This window comes from Lissotriton vulgaris, chromosome 1_1, assembly GCF_964263255.1.
Source record: "Lissotriton vulgaris chromosome 1_1, aLisVul1.2, whole genome shotgun sequence".
Taxonomy (NCBI): domain Eukaryota; kingdom Metazoa; phylum Chordata; class Amphibia; order Caudata; family Salamandridae; genus Lissotriton; species Lissotriton vulgaris.
The window spans coordinates 633770282-633789098 of record NC_141685.1 but is presented as its reverse complement, the minus strand read 5'-3'; positions in this window follow the sequence as shown (position 1 = coordinate 633789098).

Here is an 18817-nt window from a genome sequence, read left to right as displayed (position 1 = left end):
CTTAACTCCCATTATTGATGCAAAAATGCTGCAGGTTTTTTAAGTCCGTACGCTTGGACACTGCTATCCTCTCTACAATGCATACTCTTTGACCCCTGAACAAGAAGAATTGGCCAGCTCCCAATTTGTATTTTTAACTTTCCAGTAAGGCCATAGTATATAGTGTAGGAAGATATTTATTTATTTATTTATGAAATTTGATAAAGCGCGAACAATGGCCCGAAGGCGTCTCGGCGCTGAATAAGAAGCATTAGAAGAAGCTTTAAAATTGCTACAACATGGAATTATTCGTGAGAGAATGGGAACGCCTGAATGCAAGGCTGTCATTTTTGTCAGGAATCTAGAAATCCATATAACAGAGCTGCTTGACTCCATTACAGAATACTATTCTGAAATGATGAGAGGAACAGAAAATTGGCTTTAAGAATCATTTCTTTTAACAGATAACGTGCTGCAAACCCAGCAGATATTACATTACCATAGCCTAAACACATGTTTGTATTACCCCAAGCACCACGGATTCAGCCAGAAATAAAAATACACTATCAAACAATAGGTTTCAATTGAAAATGTATTTCCACTGTCACTCATAATGAAGTAGATGAGAAACTGCTTCTTTTTGCGTGGTCACACCCATTAATTTTAGCACTGATGCTGCTGGCTTTTGAACTCTGCTCACTTACTCATTGGCAGGTACCACAAGGTGGGACATTTGATGATAAAAATGGAAGTTCTAAGCTGCCCGCTTTCCAATGACCTCCATTATACTTTGAAGCAGATCCTGCTTTCATAAAGAGCCAGTGTAAAGCCTTATAAGGAGGCATTGCATTGCAAAAGTTATAAACAAAATTAGCACTTTGATAGTAGGATTTAAATACAGTTATGCATTTATTGTACAATTGGGAGTATCCAAATAAACATTTCTGAAATCATCTAATTTTCAGGTGAATAAGGCTGCAACAGACGTCTTACTGTTCTCCAAGAGGGAATTTTAATCATAACATGTTTTGTTAGAATGAGAAGTGTTGACAATATTTTCCTGATATTGGCAGATGGACTGGTCTCAAATTTACAACTAATGGTTTTGTGGTATTGACATCAGGTCAAAAGCCAATTTCATCCAGCAATATTGTCAGAAAAAAAGAAATCCTTGGCCTAATGATGGACATATTTCGGAACCTGTGTTCTGAATTTAGTATTTAGTATGAGAAATGAGATGCCCCACCCACGAGGCTTCACTCATGAAGTTCTGAAAGGAGACATTAAGCCCCTCAGGCCATCAAGGCATAAGATGATCTATGTCTCACTTCTTTTAGCTTAGCTAGAAACACAACATCATTCTTTAACAGAAATAACGGACCATAAGGCAGCGCCCTAAGGTATCTTATAGGAAATGTTTCCAAATCTAGACTTGAAAAGGCAGACCGATGTTCCTTAAGAGCTTTTGGCAGAAAAAATGTTAGCCTTGACCACTGCTCCCAACAGTGTGCATGTATGCACAATATTACAAGAGCAATGTGTAATGGCATGTGGGAACTGTTTGCTGAACGATGATCTGTAGGTGCATGGTGTAAGAGCAAATGGGGGGGGGTTCTGCTCTGCTAATGCTGCAATTTTATTGTGTGCAGGAGCCAGGTGCAGGAGTGTACCCAGTCCCTTATTTGGGTAGACAAGCAGGTTGTTCCCCTTCCCCTCTAGGGTCTCAGAGTAGTTTTTAGTCAAACTATTCTAAATCCCAAGTTTGGGATTTTGGCAATGTGGGCAGCTTTAGCACCAATTCCATGGGCCCGGGAATGCAGAGGCACTTATTGGAGGTTGAGAATAATCCAGGGTGTGTCCATGTGTGGGCACAATATGTTTGAAGCCTTTTCTGTCCTTGAAGTGCTGATCAGAAGGCCAATCAATTAGCCCTTGGAGTCACTTTGGTGGTCCTAGGTTTAAGAAGTGGAACAGGGCTCAAGTAGCAGGACAGGCTTCTGAGGGTTCAAGGCAGGCTATGGGCTGCAGCACAGTCCTTCCAGGTGCAGTAAAACAGTCTTATTGAGTACACAAAAGGCCAGAACAGCAGGCAGTCTCCTGACAGTCCTTCCACAGTTCCAGAAAGGGAACTGAAGAGTGGGTCTGAGGCTTCTATTTTTATATCTGGTGCCTTCTTTGATCTAGGAGAAATGTATAGCAAATTTCTTGTAGAAGTGTTTAGAGTTTTCTGACTTCCCTGCCCAGGCTCCAGCCTGAACTAAACTGGGAATTCCTTTGCATGAAGGTAAGGCACAGTCTATTGACATGTAAGTGGAGTCAGTCCCAGCTCCCCTCCCCACCCTTTCTGTGGTGGCCCGTGCAGGAACACATAATCACTCGATTGTGTAGCAGTCTTACGGGAATACACAAAGTACAACTGACAACTATGCCTGGTCAGTCTTATGATCCAGGAACCAACTTCAGGTACCAAATAGCAAGGGTTCAGCCCAACCCGAACTGCCAAGCCATGTCTTCTGACTGGGTGTGAGTGTTTGATTGATTCAGATGCTCCGTCCATCACCACCCCCTTTTGTACCACTTTTGGCCGCCATAAGTGTGGCAGGGTATGCTCAGATGTGAGTCCCTTGCTCACTTTGCCACTGGATTCAGGCAAGCCGGGCTGAAGACAGCTGGAATGCCAGAAACCGGTCCTCGGAAGCTTGTTTCCGGTTCAGGGAAGACATGGCTTGGCAGTTCGGGCTGGAATGTTCCCATGAGGCACAGGGTCAGACTGATTTGCATATAGCCATGTCTGAACTGGGGTGGCAGAGTGGGCTAAAGAACAGTGATGGATTAAACCCAGATCTTTTGACTGGGTGTGAGTGTTTGATTGCTTCAGATGCTCCGTCCATCACCACCCCCTTTTGTACCGCAACCCTTTCAGAGTAACACAAAAAGCTCTTGTAACTATTCATCCTTTGTATATTACTCACGCCATCTACTTTCTTTGAGACCATCACACTCAACATTATACACCCATTCATCTTGTTCATCATTGACATGAACTTCTTCTCCAACAGACGTTTCTACTAATGTGGAGAGAGTATCAACTACTTTATTCTTGGCACCAGGTAAGTATTTAATTTCAAAATCATATTCTTGCAACACAACAAACCATTTAGAAGTTCTGCTTGAAACTGCATCAAAACCTTTCTTTTTGAATATCTCACAAAGTGGCTTGTGATCAGTGTGAATACCCAAAGTTTTTTATTAGCCCAGTGCACCACAAGAGCTTCTCTCTCAATTATGGAATAGCAAAGTTCAGCTCCTCGGAGACTACGAGGAAGAAACTAAATTACATTTTCTGAACCTCCATTTTCTTTTTGTAACACAGCACCTGTGTGAGTGAAGTAGTGTGGCTCACTGGTTAGAGGCGGCAGACCCGAGAGCAGAGGACGGCCCGGGACCAGGGTTCGATTCCCGGCGCGGCAGGTTTCTGGACCAGGGTCAGCGGACTCGATAATTCTCTCGCCTCGGTGCCCACTCTGATCAGCGATCACACTCGGCAACTCTGGGCATTAGCTTGCCTCATCTTCACTAACGGCCCCACCAGACCGCCGGGGATGCCTGGTCTCACCCTGGAGATACCCATTAAGGGACCATCTCTCAGGGAAGCCAGGAAGGGTTTCGCAGCGGTCGAAGCGCCTTGGGACCCTACGGGTAAGTAGTGCGCTATATAAATGCCAATACACACATTTACATTTACACCTAATCCTTTCATGCTCACATTGGTGATGAGAACTGAATTGGAAGAGGGATCAAAACTTCTTCACTTGGGAGTTTTCTTCAACGTTTCCTTTATATCTCTAAATTTGATCTCACACTTTTCAGACCATGCAAATTCAACACCTTTACACAACAACGATCTCATGTTAACACACTTCTCAGCAAACCATTTTACAAACTTGTTGTAATACTCTGCCATACCAAGAAACTTCATAAGTTCTTCTTTACTCTTTGGAGAAGCTAAATTATGTATCACATCCACTAAGTCCTTCCTGGGTGCTACACCATCACGAGAAATAGTGAGGCCTAATGTATGTATACTTGTAAAGCGCACTGTTACCTCGTTACGTGGCGTCCTGGCACTGTATACCGCTGGGGAACCCGTCCTGGCTTTCCCTGTGAGAGGGCACCCCCAAGGTGAAGCCAGGCCTCCCCGGCGCTGCTAGGGCCGTTGTGGAGATTAAGCAAGCTATTGCCCAGAGTTGCAGAGTGGGACCCATGGTTAGCGTAGGCACCTAGGCGAGAATTATCGAGTACGCGGACATTGACCCAAGACCCTGCCGCGTCGGGAATTGAACCCTGGTCCCGGGCCGACCTCTGCTTCAGGGTCTGTCGCTTCTAACCAGTGAGCCACACTTCTCTGCCTAGGTAATCAATAGAATTATTTTTAAATTTGCACTTGTCTAACCACACAGTAAGATTAAATTCGTCAAACTTTTGCAAAACTTGTTTTACTCTCGCTTTATTTTCTAAATCGTCCTTCCCGAAAATTAACACATCATCCTGATAAATCTTTATACCTTTTGACCCTTCAAAACTTTCTCTAGAGCCCTTTGAAAAACTGAGGCCGCAGTCACCAAACTAAATGGTAACCTGATAAATCTGAACGTTCCAAAGGGTGTGATGAATGAGGGGAGATCTATAGACTGTTCATAAAGCATAATATGCTGGTACGCATACTTAAGATCCATCGTAGAAAAAACCTTAGTCCCCTTCAGTAACATGAGCATGTCAGAAATCTTAGGGAAAGGGTTCTTATCAACTAAAACTTGTTTATTTAGCTCTCTCAGATCAATGCAAAGGTGGAGACTTCCAGTTCTTCAATGATGCCTTCTGCTTTGCGTTTCTCTAGTTCTAACTTCATATCCTCTCTCACAGCAAAAGGCACTCCACAAACCTTCTGTGAGATAGGATAGGCATCTCTAATTTGTTGTATGTTATGAGAATAACCACAAAGACATTCAAGATCATTTCTAAATACCCTGGGAAACCCCTTTTTAACATTGAAGTGTAACACTCATTAGAATCTTCTTCAACATTCACTTCTTTTACTTGAAAGTTATCTTTTAAAATGATGGGGGGGATCATTACTGGGGTCAAGTATCACACCTAGGTCCCTCTGGTGGAACCAGCTCAAGATACTGTCACCTTTTTGAGAAACATAGATTTTACCAGAAAGGTATCCTCCTTTATATTCCAAAAGCCCCCAAAAATAACCTAAGAGTGTTATAGGTTCTCCACCGTAAGCACATGAATAAATAGAACATAAATAAAACTCTTTTGAAATAATAGTAATTTTTGCTCATGAATCAAACAACACCTTTATCTTATGCCCTTCAACACTAATCTCATCTAAAGAACCTTTCTTGCTGGTAGAGGTCACTTGAGAGAAGATTTGCCCACAATCAGAATTGTCTTCACCTTCACTATTATGCTCATCAGAGATTACATTGACCTTCCCCTTAAATGTTGTAGCTTAGCAGACTGCAGTAAAATGTCCTACTTTCTTACAATTTAAACACAAACTTCTTAATGCAGGACAATTTTTATTATTAGCAAGATGACCAATCTTCCCACATCTAAAGCATTTGGGAGTAGTGAATGAAATGAAGTGAATAACTTTATTGTATAGTTAATAAAAACCATTACAAAATACTAAATATCACAATGTTTAAAAAGCAGAAAGTTAACACCGCTGTATAAAAGTTAAAATATTGTAAAATAAAGCAGTCAATACATTTTTTTTAAAATATGAACATATTGCTGGTTCAAATCTTTGCCAATGATATTTGCTTTTTCTCGAAGTTGGTAATAAGTTTGTCTGCTCTGCAAATAAGTTGTGGGTCTACTGAGCATAGGATTTGCACAATCGCAGACCAGCAAGTGCGAATTCCAAGTTTATTAAACTTGGCTTTTAACCAACTCCGACGTTCCTGAATCAGGGCCGGGCAAATACAAATCAAATGGGTGAATCCTGTCTTCTTGCGCCACATAGATCACATTCCTCACTTTCTTGGGGCTTCCATTTAGGTTGGTCAGTATTCGTTGGGAAGCTACCCAACCTTAAGTTGAGGTGTTTGCGTTTGATGAATGGTGAGAAAGCAAGGTCTAATTAGGCTGCGGGTACAGGTTTTTTATAAGATTGGATTGTCATCCAAGCGTGGGTTCGATAACTGAAGGTTAGTTTATCGTTAAGCAATGAATGCCTTTTGGCCGCCTTCTTTACCACCTGTTTAAATGCCTGTACTGGAAGTTTGGTTTCCCAAAGAGCAACCAACTCAGTCAATTCTAGTGACAGTTTGAGGCATAGGCGGAGTTGGGACGCCTGTGAATTGTTTCCCACATGGTACGATAGACCGCAATATCCTGGTTCATCCAGACATCGTACCAAAATTTGACAGTCTCGTACTTTTTCAGCAACACTTGTGATTGTAAGCCAAATTCAAGTCTTACTTGTGCGGCTGATGCATTGCTTGGTAACACAAATAAGCGCTTGTAGATTTTCATTTGTACTTTGTCTAAGAGTTGCGCACTATTGCCGTGATGTAATACACTCCCGTAGTCTATTGTTGGGAGTAGCTTAGCTTTCATTACTGTTAGCAGCGGGGAAACAAGTTTAAGTTTGATCGCTAAGGTGTTAAAAGCATGCAACAGTGCCATGCCCTTTTTTCAATGCCGTTGTGGTGTGCAGAGAAATTGAAACGCTTGTCCAGTTGTATCCCAAGATATATATAACTTTCCGCCACTTCTAGCTTGACGATATCTATCATGAAGATTGGTGGTGCTTTATGTCGTCGAGTTATAACCATGGTTTTTATTTTTGCGCTGTTTATTTCTAGTAGATTCTGTTTTGTGTATCTGGACAGTTCTTGCAGTAGGCATTGCTAGCCTATTCTAGTCTGGCTTAGCAGCACCAGATCGCGGGCATAGGATAGATGTGTTACACAGAGGTTTCCTAGCCGCGGTGGATGAGCATTGATCTGGTCCAGGCTTACTGTTAGATCAGCCATGAATAAATTAAAGAGATGGGGGGCCAACACACAGCCTTGCTTTAATCCATCAAAGGTGCCAATCTTTCGGGTTAACCGCTGTCGATTGTCAATCTTAACCTGCATCCAGGTGTTAGTGTACAGGTCGATGATTGCCGTTAGGATTGAGTCTGGCAGGCACTGCTGCTTCAATTTGGCCCATAATAGTTTCCTGCTGACGCGATCAAAGGCCGCCTTAAAGTCCAAAAAACAGGTGTAAAGCTCCTGATGGTTTTGTAGACTTTTTTTCGGCTATCAGGCCCAGTGCCATTGCGTTTGCCATAGTGCCAGTTCCGCGACAGAATCCTGTCTAGTTTAACAGGATTTTGTTGTTCGAATCCGACCATTGTGCTAGATCTGTTAGCACCAGGGATGCGTAGTATTTTGCTTCCGCATCAATAAGGGCTATCAGGTGGTAGTTAATTGGATTTTTACGACCTCCCCCTTTGAAGATCGGATTGATGATAGCACCCCTCCAGCTTTCCAGGATTCGACCTGTGTTACTTATTGATCGAAACAGGAGATTGAATTTACAGGCCCAGACCTCAAGGTCCTCTTTATAAATTGCATGCGGGATGCCGTTTGGTCCTGGTGCACAATCTTGTTTGCTTTTCTTGATTATTTTTAGTATTCAACAATCATCATCTGGCAGCGTTGGTTGACCTGAGCCTTCCTGATGGATGATTAGGTTGTTGGAACTAAAATTAGAATTAGACATGCTTTCTTGGTCAACTATTCTTGATGTTTCACTGACAGTTATTGCAGTTGTAGTCAGGTGTGTTGGTGACTTAATCGAAAAGGTATTGACTATATGTTGGGCCCAAACATTTTCAGAGATACAAGTCATACTTATAGGTTGAGTTGTTCTATTCATGGAGTTGACTTGCATCCAAATGGCCCTAGAGTCTGATTTTTTTTATGTTGTACAGCAATTGATGTCCAGAAGTGATCTGCTTGGTTCCTTTATTCTATCCAGATAAGTTTCTTGTAATGTTTTCTTGTTTTTTGAACTTCTTGCCAGATACTTGGGTTTGTCCCTTGACCTTGTGCTCGTCTTGTGGGCTTCTGCAAGTACCTTCTCATTGATAGTGTAGTTTTTGTGAGTTTAGTGTTGGCCTTAGGAAAGGTCTTCCCTTTAGAGTTGGTACTAGTCCTAGGTAGCTTCTCCAAAAAGTCAGACCAAGTTTCTGAGCACAGGTCCTTCTCTTAAGTGAACGTTTTGAGTTGCATTTGGGAGTAAAAGAATTCTTTTTTTCATGTTTGACATAGTCAATCTTCATCGGGTTTTTATCTCTAGAGAAATTCTTTACAGATTGAACTGCATCACCCTTAGATTCCTATTTTGTATTAACTTCAACACATTTGACGAGAACTTAATGTAATGAGGGATCAACTTTTTGCCAAAGATTATCTCTCATCTTTTCAACATTACAGCCCAGCATAAACTGATCTCCTATTCTCTCCTCAATTTATGCACCAAATTTGCAGGAAGCATTTTCTTAATGCTGTCAAATAATTCTCAACAGACTCGCCTTCTTTTTTTTAGTTCTACGGCTAAAATGGTATCGCTCCAAAATGATGCTTACTTTTGGCAAATAATGTCTATGAAGCTTTAGCATACAAATTTTAAATTCACTTAAATTATCATCAACAATCTCAGGTGAATGATTGAAAACTTCTTATCCTTCCAAACCTAGACAATGTAAAAGAAGAACAGTTTTCCTTTCAGTACAGAGATTAGAACCACAAACTTTGGCATACTGCTCAAATACTTTTTTACATTTCTGCCATCTGATCGGAGGGTCTCCTGGCGATGTCAGGAAAAATGGGGGTGCTGATACATTCTGCATATTATGGTTAGTAAAACCACAAAACAAAAGCACAAAAAGAATACACAAAGCAAGTGTAAATAAAAAAAAACAAGTACTCAAAATGTTAACCTGAATGAGAACATAAATGAGTAATTTGGGATAACATTTGTCATTAAATGCCTGTATTATTGTAGAACGTAGATAGCATAAGTAATCATGCATATGAAATGTATATGAGTGCACAAAGCAGTGTAATGATTTAACAAAGTAACATGCACATCAGAACAACAAGTGTGCATATCACTGTGAGACAAGTCTTGAAAAGCAAAACGAGACCTGAATAAGCTTAATGTAATAAATACATGCGGTGTGTATTTAAAAGGTTAAAGTAAACAACAAGCATGGTGAGTGTGTCACCGCAGGGGAAGACAAGTTTGCTTAGTCAGGTTTAATATGGCAAAACCATTATTTGAACACGCAGGGTTTGCTTGTCACCGAAGGTTGGAAGCAGAAAGAAAATACTTCTGTACTAAACCAAGATGGACTCCGGGTGATGTAGGCAGCGTGGGAAACGTGACAAAAGATGCAGGGTTACATTGTAGCAGCGAGTACGTCTCATGCTGAAGAAAGAGGAACAATGCAGCCAATCCTCCTGAAGATTCTTTGGAAAATGCCTGATAGCAGTGTCTTGTGAGGAAGGTGGTTGGTGTAACTTACGCTGTAGAGCTTTTATTTTTAAATCAAAGCATGGAGAGTGTGCACGCTGCTGTGTCCCCACAGAGAAAAGGTTTATCTTTAAAATAGGTTCGATCTAAAACCCGCTGCTATGGCCTCAAAGTTGATTACAAAAGAGTTGAGGATGAACACGCCATTGTGGTTTTGTGAAGAAAGTTATCTTTAACATAAATCGTTGGGGTTGAGCCCCGTGTCGGCACCTCCCAACCCTTGAAAGATTAAAAAAGGGCGAGTAAATGCGGCCAAAAAGCTCCCAATCCCATTTTCAAAGAGACAGAAACAATGTGGATTTTGCGTCTTGAGTCAGACAGCAAAACGTAAAAAATGGGTGACAAAAGTATTAATCAGAAAACGTGAAGAAATAAAGTTTCAAACAACACTCATGTATGCCTTGGTTGAGAAAGAGGTCCATGAAGACAGGCAGGCAGGGAGTAGTAGATAAATATTCTCTTTAAAGAGCTTCTTTGGTCATCATATAAATTGCAGATGATGTTGAGAGTTTTACATCCACATAAAGATTCCAGGCTGGGGTTGTATTTCCTCGCTCGTCGCCAGTGTAAAATAGATGAATCCAAGTAATAAAGGAATCCAAGGTAAGGTAGAAAGGTAAGTTAAATGCAATCTTATATCTCTTGATTGGAAATGGAGATACCACTGGATTGATCTGCAAGACACCAAGGGCCAGATGTAGGAGGCCATTTACTGTCCGGTAACGGCCGAATTCGGCCGTTACCGGCCGGTAAATGATCATTCCTGATGTAGGTGGCCTATTTTACCAATTCGGTAAATTTAACGAATCTGTAAATTTACCGAATCGGTAAAATACAGAATCGGTATTTTTACCGATTCGGTAACTTCCATATGTAGGTGGGACTCTTCTGAGTACCAAAGGCTAGTCAGATCCGGTATTTTATCACCCAATCCTATTGGGTGGTAAAATACAGAATACAGGTGTGCATGCACATCTGTGCATGCACACCTGTGCAATGTGACACACAGACATGCCCCTAGGGCATGTCTGTGTGCCACATGGCACACAAGTCTGGAATTGGGGTGCCAAAGGATGTCAAAGTAACACCCCCTGCACCCTTGCAAAATTTGGAATTTACCGAATCGGTAAATACCGATTCGGTATTCCACATTGATTCGTATGGGCTTCAAGGCCCATAGGAATCAATGGGGGATACTGATTCGGTATTTACAGAATCGGTAAATACCGAATCTTACCGATTCGGTATTTACCGATTCTGATTTACCTACATTCCCCCCCTCTAATTTACCACTTCTTAAGTACCGAATCGGTATGATTCCGTATTTAAGAAGTGGTAAATTAGAATTACCTACATCGGGCCTCAAAATCCTTCAGATATCAGAAAGGAAAAAAGACAGTATATTCTAAAAGAATGATGCTAACTTTTAGAAGCAAAAATAATGAGCAAATTTTGCATCAAGAGAAGAACATTTCAATGATCAATAAGGAGATAGATACATTGGACCACATCTTCCCCTTGGTAATTAGCTCCTCTATAATGATTTGCATAGGAAGTGACACCATATAAAAAAAATCTAATACATCTTGGTTTGTGATGCTCAGATTCCTATATAGTAAGACCAATGTCTGGGAAAAGGCTGTCTATAAAGTTTGACCACATCTTTTTCTGGAAACTCCTGGATGTTTATTCAATCAATGAAGAAAAGCAGAGGCTTCAGATCTTTGAAGGTATCTGGAATGTTCTTCTCAGAATGCAGCTAATGAAACATCTCTCTGGCTAAATGTGAGAGAGGATATTTAAAAAAAAAAGGGTACCCCTTACGTAAGTTCCTAAATCAGGGTGCATCAAGCAATTGAAATCAAAACAATTTAGGAACATAGAGAATAATATTACGGACCTGGAAGGCATACACAATATTCAATACATACACCATGAGCTACAAAAATATGTATTTTTTATTCTTATTTTATGTATTAGTCATATTTTTATGTCGTTTAAGAACAAAAGAAGAAAAATATACGGGAGGTAAAATTGACCTCTGTGTTTAAAAGTGTATAATGTTTAATGTTTACACATGTAATTACATCAATACTTCTAGACAGAGGATACAGTAATTTCTATATATCTGTAATTCATTAAACATTCATCAAGATAATATACAAATTCTTATTTGATGTTATAATGAAGAACACATTAATTTTGGGCATGGCTCTGGAAATTTTTAGATCCTACGTGCGTTTTTGGCTTGGAGCCTTCATCAGGACGCCATGTACATATATATTATAAAATCTTTTTATTTTTTATTGGGTACTGTGACCTCTGGGGAACTTCAAATATGGTAGAAGTCTGGTATGTGAAGTTCTATAAATTCTCAATTCCTACGTGAGGTTCTGCTATGAAATGCTTCAGTGTAAATAGTGCCAATATCTGATACAACAATGGCGGAATATAATTCCTGACACAGCCCCAAATTGTACCACTAATCGCTCCATTTCTGGCATAGCTATTGAAGGGTTAGACGTTACTATTGCGACATCGTCTGCATATGCAAACACATGATAATGCTCTTGCCTCCAAATTACCCATTCAATCCTTGAATTATCTTCTAACATTTTTAAAAACGGATCTATAAATAGAGAAAACAGCGTAGGGGAACAGGGACATCCCTGCCTGGTTCCCCGTGTGATATGTACAGGAGTGGATTCTAAACCCATAATACAGATTCTAGCAACCGGTTGGCGGTATAACACTTGTAAGGCAGTAACAAAATTTAGCTTAAACTCCCGAAGGCGTAACACCGCCCATAAAAATACCCCTGTGACTCGGTCGCAAGCCTTTTTGGCATCTAATAATATACGACTAAATCCACTCCCCGTGGAATTTGCAATATACAACAAAGTTACCACTCTATTAACATGGTTAGTTGTCCCCCTCTTGGGAATGAAACTGTGTTGTCGAATTGATACCAGCGGGGTTATTACTTCTGCCAACCGGGTCGCGAGGATTTTAGAATAGATCTTGCCGTCTGCGTTTAAGAGAGAGATTGGACGGTATGAAGCGGGTTGTTCAACCCAAGTTGTTATCACAAAAAAGCTGTACCAAAGATTCCCCGCTTGCAGGTCATAGCGCTCCCCAGTATATGTTTCATAAAAATCATGAAACATGTCAAGCATCCCAGACTCAGTTTCTATAAGATTACCCCTGGAATCAACAATTGAACTAATCCTCTGGGCTGCCTCTTTAGATCTAAGCTTCTGTGCAAGACATCGTACACTTGGCTCCCCATATTCGTAATTCAGTTGTTTCCTAATCATATATTTCTTGGCTGTCTCCTTACTCCAGTGGAGATTTATTTTAACTTTGCACTGGGCAACTTCAGTTTGAAGATCAGTGATATCCTGGCCTCTCTGTATGCCCAACATAAGCTTTTCTTCTGCTACAGTTAAAGCAGCATATACTTCCTGCAGTGCTGCCCCCATTTGTTTTTGCTTATACAGGCCAAAGCTGAGAGCTTCCCCCCTAAAGGCAGCTTTAAACGTATTCCAAACACACCCGATCCATGCACTATCACGGTTTATCAAAAAAAAAATACTCAATCCATATCTTCATGTGAGCTACAAACTTCATATCTAACAACAACTTCCTATCAAATGAAAAGGCGTGTGGTGTAATTCCAGTCCTGGGGAGCCCTAGAGTTAACACAAGAGGGCCATGGTCTGAAGTAAGCCGTGGATACACCTGTATTCTTGCACCCTCGAACGAGCAACTAATTGACAGAAAGTAGTCCAACCTTACAAGTTTCTGATGAGGACACGAATAGAAGGTATACCCAGGCTCCTCCCCTCTGAGAGTGGCCCAAGCATCAACCAACCCACGCACATCCAGGAGAGACTGAAGTGCTTTAAATACCCTCTGCTTCCTCCCACTGTACCTTTAGTTAATATAATGAAAAACTTTAGGCCTGAGGTGTATATTTAAGTCACCACAGATAATTAAGGGGATGGGCCATAGGGCCACTTCTACATTGAGCCAGTCTATAATTAGAGCCTCATCAAAATTTGACCCATATATAGAGCATACCGTGCATTTCTGGTTTCCTATAGTACATTCGACAATAGCCCACCTCCCTTGTTTGTCAGCCAATGCCCTGCCAGTACCTTGAATATGATTCTTAGCTAAAATTGCAACTCCCTGCGAAGTGGTGGATTGCTCTGTACAAATCAATACAGTAAAGCCAAGGCCCACAAGTAGTTTTCTTTTGGCCCATGCTATATGCATTTCCTGCAAGCATATCAGGTCACTCTGCAGCATCCAGAGCTCACTCACAACCGGCTGCCTTTCATTACAATTATTTAGACCACTGACATTCAAGGAGCAACACCGAATACCTCCATAGATACTGCCATCCCCCATCAATTTTCCCTGTGCTTTTAGACTTATAGCCTGTGTACCAGAGATCATCAATTTTCACACCCCTCACAGTTGTACCATCATGGACTATGTTTTCCCCTACCCAGATGTCCCCCCACCAACCCCCAACCACCTGTGCCTTCCACCCCCCCACCCCCCCACACCAATAGAGATCTAAGTAACAGGTCCTCAGTGATGGGGAGTAATTGTGGTATGAAACCCCCCCATAGCCCACTCGTGACCCACAATGTCACTCATAAACAACCCTGCAAACATTCACACCCATTAATGACACCCAAAGAAAAGCAGAGAATACCTAAAAGAAAAGGCCATAAGTAGATAAATGTATTTTAACTTCACATTATCTTCAAAAACTCTTGTGCAGCAATTTCAGACACAAAATACTGAGTTTTCTCTTTATAGATCACTTTCAACTTTGCAGTGTTTAAAAGAAACGCCTGCCCCCCTTTGGCCTGGAAAGCTGAGGTCAGCTGGTGTAGTCTCATTCTTTGTTGTACTGTAGCCTGACAAAAGTCTGGGGGTACAAACAATTCACACCCCTTGCCCGACCACTGCCGGTCTGGTCTAGCCAGATCATATAATGCTTCACGTAGCAGATAGTTATTCAGGCAGAAAAGAATTGCCCTGGGCTTTTCCCCAGGCTTTTCCCAAAATCCACCTGTTCTCACTCTCTGCACAAAGGGAAATCTGTGAGATCTAATAATCTCAGACTCCCAGTTCTAGTTCTTTAGGTCAGGGAAGGCCTCCTTGAACAGTTCAATAACAAATTGTCTAACATCCTTCCCCTCCCTGCCTTCGGGAACACCCAAAACGCAGAGATAATTCTGTCTGGATCACTTTTCAAAATCAGTTAGCTTCCAATCCATATCTTCTTTAATTTTTTATAATGCTGCAATCGTCGTCCTCTGTTGTACTAGCTGATCTTCCACTACAGAAATCCGTTATTCTGCCTCAACAATCCTTGTTGAAATTTACGCGCATGATTTAGTTATGCGTCATACAGTATTTTGCAGTTTGAGAACCGCACCCTGGGTCCGCAACCCTTCAGCCTTAGTTTCTTCCCTATGTGCCATTATCACCGTATATCTTGTATTGAGCGTGATTTCTCCATCGAGCTCTAGGGGAAGACTGACACCATATTCTGCGTAATCGAGCTGAGATGAAGGTGAATGGTCCCATATAAGCTGGCCAGCAGAGGTTGAGGTCTCTTTAAAGAGAGGACTACCGGGGTCTTGTACTTTTTGAACAGTCTCTTGATTCATTGAGTGCTTGGAGCTAGGATCATCCTCCTCTGGGTGTGATTCAATTTCATCTGCCCAGTCCCCTACCGCACTCACGTTGTCATTCTCTGAAAAATTTGAGAGATCGACATAGAATAGAATTTTCCACCTGAGCCAGAAGATTCAGCATTATTCAACCTATCCTTTGCAGGGTTCCCAGGTTTCTGTGGATTCATTAAGCTCTGCCGGGCCTCCCCTATAGTTAATGAACCCGCCCCAGACGTCAGATTTAAACTCTTATACAAGCCAAAGTCAGAGTCAACACCCCCCTCCTCTCTTGACCAGACACAACACTGTTATTTGATAATGTATCTGTAATAGTAGCAGTAGCAGTAGCAATATTCACAGTACTGCACACATCCATTGTGCTATTCCCCACCTCGTCTTCAACAGCTACAGCTACTGATGATACATTATTGCCAGCTGCTCCTCCCAACGCCAACAGTGTAGGTTGACTCACAAGTGATTCTTCCGGCTTACCTCTTAGTGCCGTTTTTTTTTGGAATATAGTGGGGACAGTTTGCTCCTTCAGGGGAGTGCCATGTTGCCCGCCTCCGATACTTTGTTGCGCATTCCCCTCCGAAGTCTCCAGCTCCGCCCTCTGGCCCTTAAGATCTCGAGCATGATCCACTGTGCGTCACGCATTCTGCCGTCCTGGCCCCTCCGGGGCGGTGGAGGTGCAGCAGCTGCGGTACTGGCCACATCAGGAATCGCTATAGCAGCTGCCGCCCCTCGGGGCTTCGCACCCCTCCCGCTTCCCTTGAGAGCCATTCTGAGCAGCTGCTTAGTTGCAGCTGATGTAACGAGAACGGGTGCAACAGCTTGGCTTCCACTATCAGGTTCGTATACCCTGGCGCCGTAAACACCTACGTCGCCGACACCAACACAGCTGCCGCCAATGTAGTTTTGAATGCAGCCACGTCCACTGCCAAAACGCCACCAGCCAATGGCGGCGCCAGGCCAAACGGGAGTGCTTGCTGCACACAGGAGAGGGTGAGTACCAGCACAAGATCTATACAGATGCCGCCAGAGCATTGCCACAACATCACGCACTGTCCCCATGGGCTGGAAGTACGGTAGATGCGGTGAAAATCACGGGTGGGCGCCGAGCAGGGGAGCAGCCCACAAGCCTCTCACACAGCCACTGCAGGGGCCGCCATCTTGCCTCTCACAGTCATGACCTGAGAGTGGTATCTATGAATTGGCTAATACCTGGGCTTTAAAAAATGCTTCTTTCTGTAAATGCAATCGAACAAGCTCTGAACTGTTTTTATAAGGCATGTCAACATAAGGGTCGGGTTTACCCCAAACAGTTTGCCTATTCCCTCCATTTTTCAACTGAAATTTCTTTTTGTTGGCTTTGGGACTCTCTGCACTTTACTACTGCTGAACATTGCTGAAGGGCTTGTGCTCACTCACCTAAATACGGTTAAATTGAATTACACCTGATTGACGCATTATTTACTTAATTGTGCCTGGTAGAGTGGTATACCATATACCCAGGGCCTGTAATTTAAATGCTACTAGCAGGCCTGCAACACATTTTGTGCCACCCACTTAAGTATCCCCTTAAAACATGTCCTAGGTGTGCCAATGCAGCCTGAGTGAAGCTTTAAGCTGCCAATTCGAGTTCGCAATATAGCCCCCTTGCCAAGCCCTAAACTCCACTTTCATTGCATATAGGTCATCACTAGAGTAGGCCCTAGGTAGCACGTAGAGAAAGGTTAATTAAAATTAAAAGGTTGGCCATGTACTTTTGTGTTTTAAATGTCCTGGCAATGAAAAACTCCAACATTTATTTTTCCATACATTGAGGCCTATCTATTCCTTAGGGTTGACTTATTACATTTTATAAGAGCTAACCTTTGATTAAAAATCAAAGGTCAGATTAAGGTCAGATAAGCATTTCATGTTTGGTATCTATGAAATTGTAATTAAAACAGTAAAGTCGGATTTTAAATAACAATTTTGAAAATGCCTTTTGGTACCTGCAGCCTCTCATGGGTCACAAGACTATGTGTAGTTGGCAGTTGGACTTTGTGTATTCCTCCCAGTCAGCTACAAGATAGAGGGATGGGCCATCACAGGAAGGATGGGGGAGGAGCTGAGCACAACCCCACTGCAAATCAATAGGCAGTGCTCTGCTTTCAAACAAAGGACTTGTCACCTCCATATTGTCTCTGCAATCAGCTTAGAGACAGGGGAGGTGAGTCAGGAAAGTCCAAACACGTCATAGAGAAACCTCTAGAAACATTTCCCAACTTTAAAGGAGGCACTCAGACCCACTGTGCAGTTCACTTTCTGGAACTGCGGAAGGACCCACAGATTACTTCCTGCTGCTGTGGCTTGCTGTGTGTTCCACAAGACTGCTTTGCTGTACCTGGGAAGACTGCTTTGCTGCCTGGAGCCTGCCTTGAACCCTTATAGGACATCCTTGCTTTTTGAGCCCTGTTTCTTCACCTGAACCCAGGACTACCATAGTGACTCCAAGGCCTACTTTGCTGTCATTTTGTTCAGAGCCACAGGGACATAAAAGGCTCCCACCATCTTGCAAAAGGCTTTAGCAAGGATGACCATAGAGCAAATCCTCTACCCTCTGTGTTTGTCAAAGGTGGCAGCCGGCATCTAAATTGCAGGTATTGAGTGAGATGCCATATAACAAAATATATCAGAAAAAGAAGAAAGGTGGTATAATGTATAAGGAAATTGGTGCTCTAACGGATTAATACAACTACTATCTCAAAAACAATACTTATCTACAACGGTGCTGAAAAGTAAGGAGAACCACCTGCCTCCCCAAAACACTTGTAGCCTAGACTACTAACAGATTGACAGAACAATCCCCAGTACACGTTTACAAAGTTAAACATAGGCAGTGTTAGCCTAGACACATGTAAGTTAATTTTCCCATTATGTAGAACAAATCACAATGAGTTCTTTTTCTTTTTTTTTTTCTTTCTTCTTGTCATCTTATTTTTCAACAGAGTCTTTAGCTAACATGTGTTTCATCAACATAGAGGATAGAATCAGGTGACTTTTTCAAGGCTCTAAAGTCTTCTGTTTTTACCCATTTCCTGTGTGGAGATAATTCCAACCCACATGGACCTCCAGAGTGGTCAACCGTATTTAATCAGATTTTCAAATGTCCATAAACGATCACCAATATATTTATATTCTTCTCTTGAAAGACATCCACTCTCACTGCTGATTCGTTGTACTCGAGGAATTGGGGATTGTTCTAATAACAAAATATATGTCCACAAGTTTAAAACAATACAATAGCATTCCACTAAGAAGGGCAAATTGTTTTTATTTTTATTTATTTTAAATTTTATTTTGAAAACATTTTACCACTCAGATATCATTAACAAAAGCAGATAAGCCAAATCACTATGAAACACAAAAAAAAGAGAGTGCCTCACAATAGCACGCAAGGTGTATCAGAATCATCACCCCAACAAAAACAGACACAAAGGAAGAAATAAGAGAAACCTGCTATAATTAAATACAGTCAT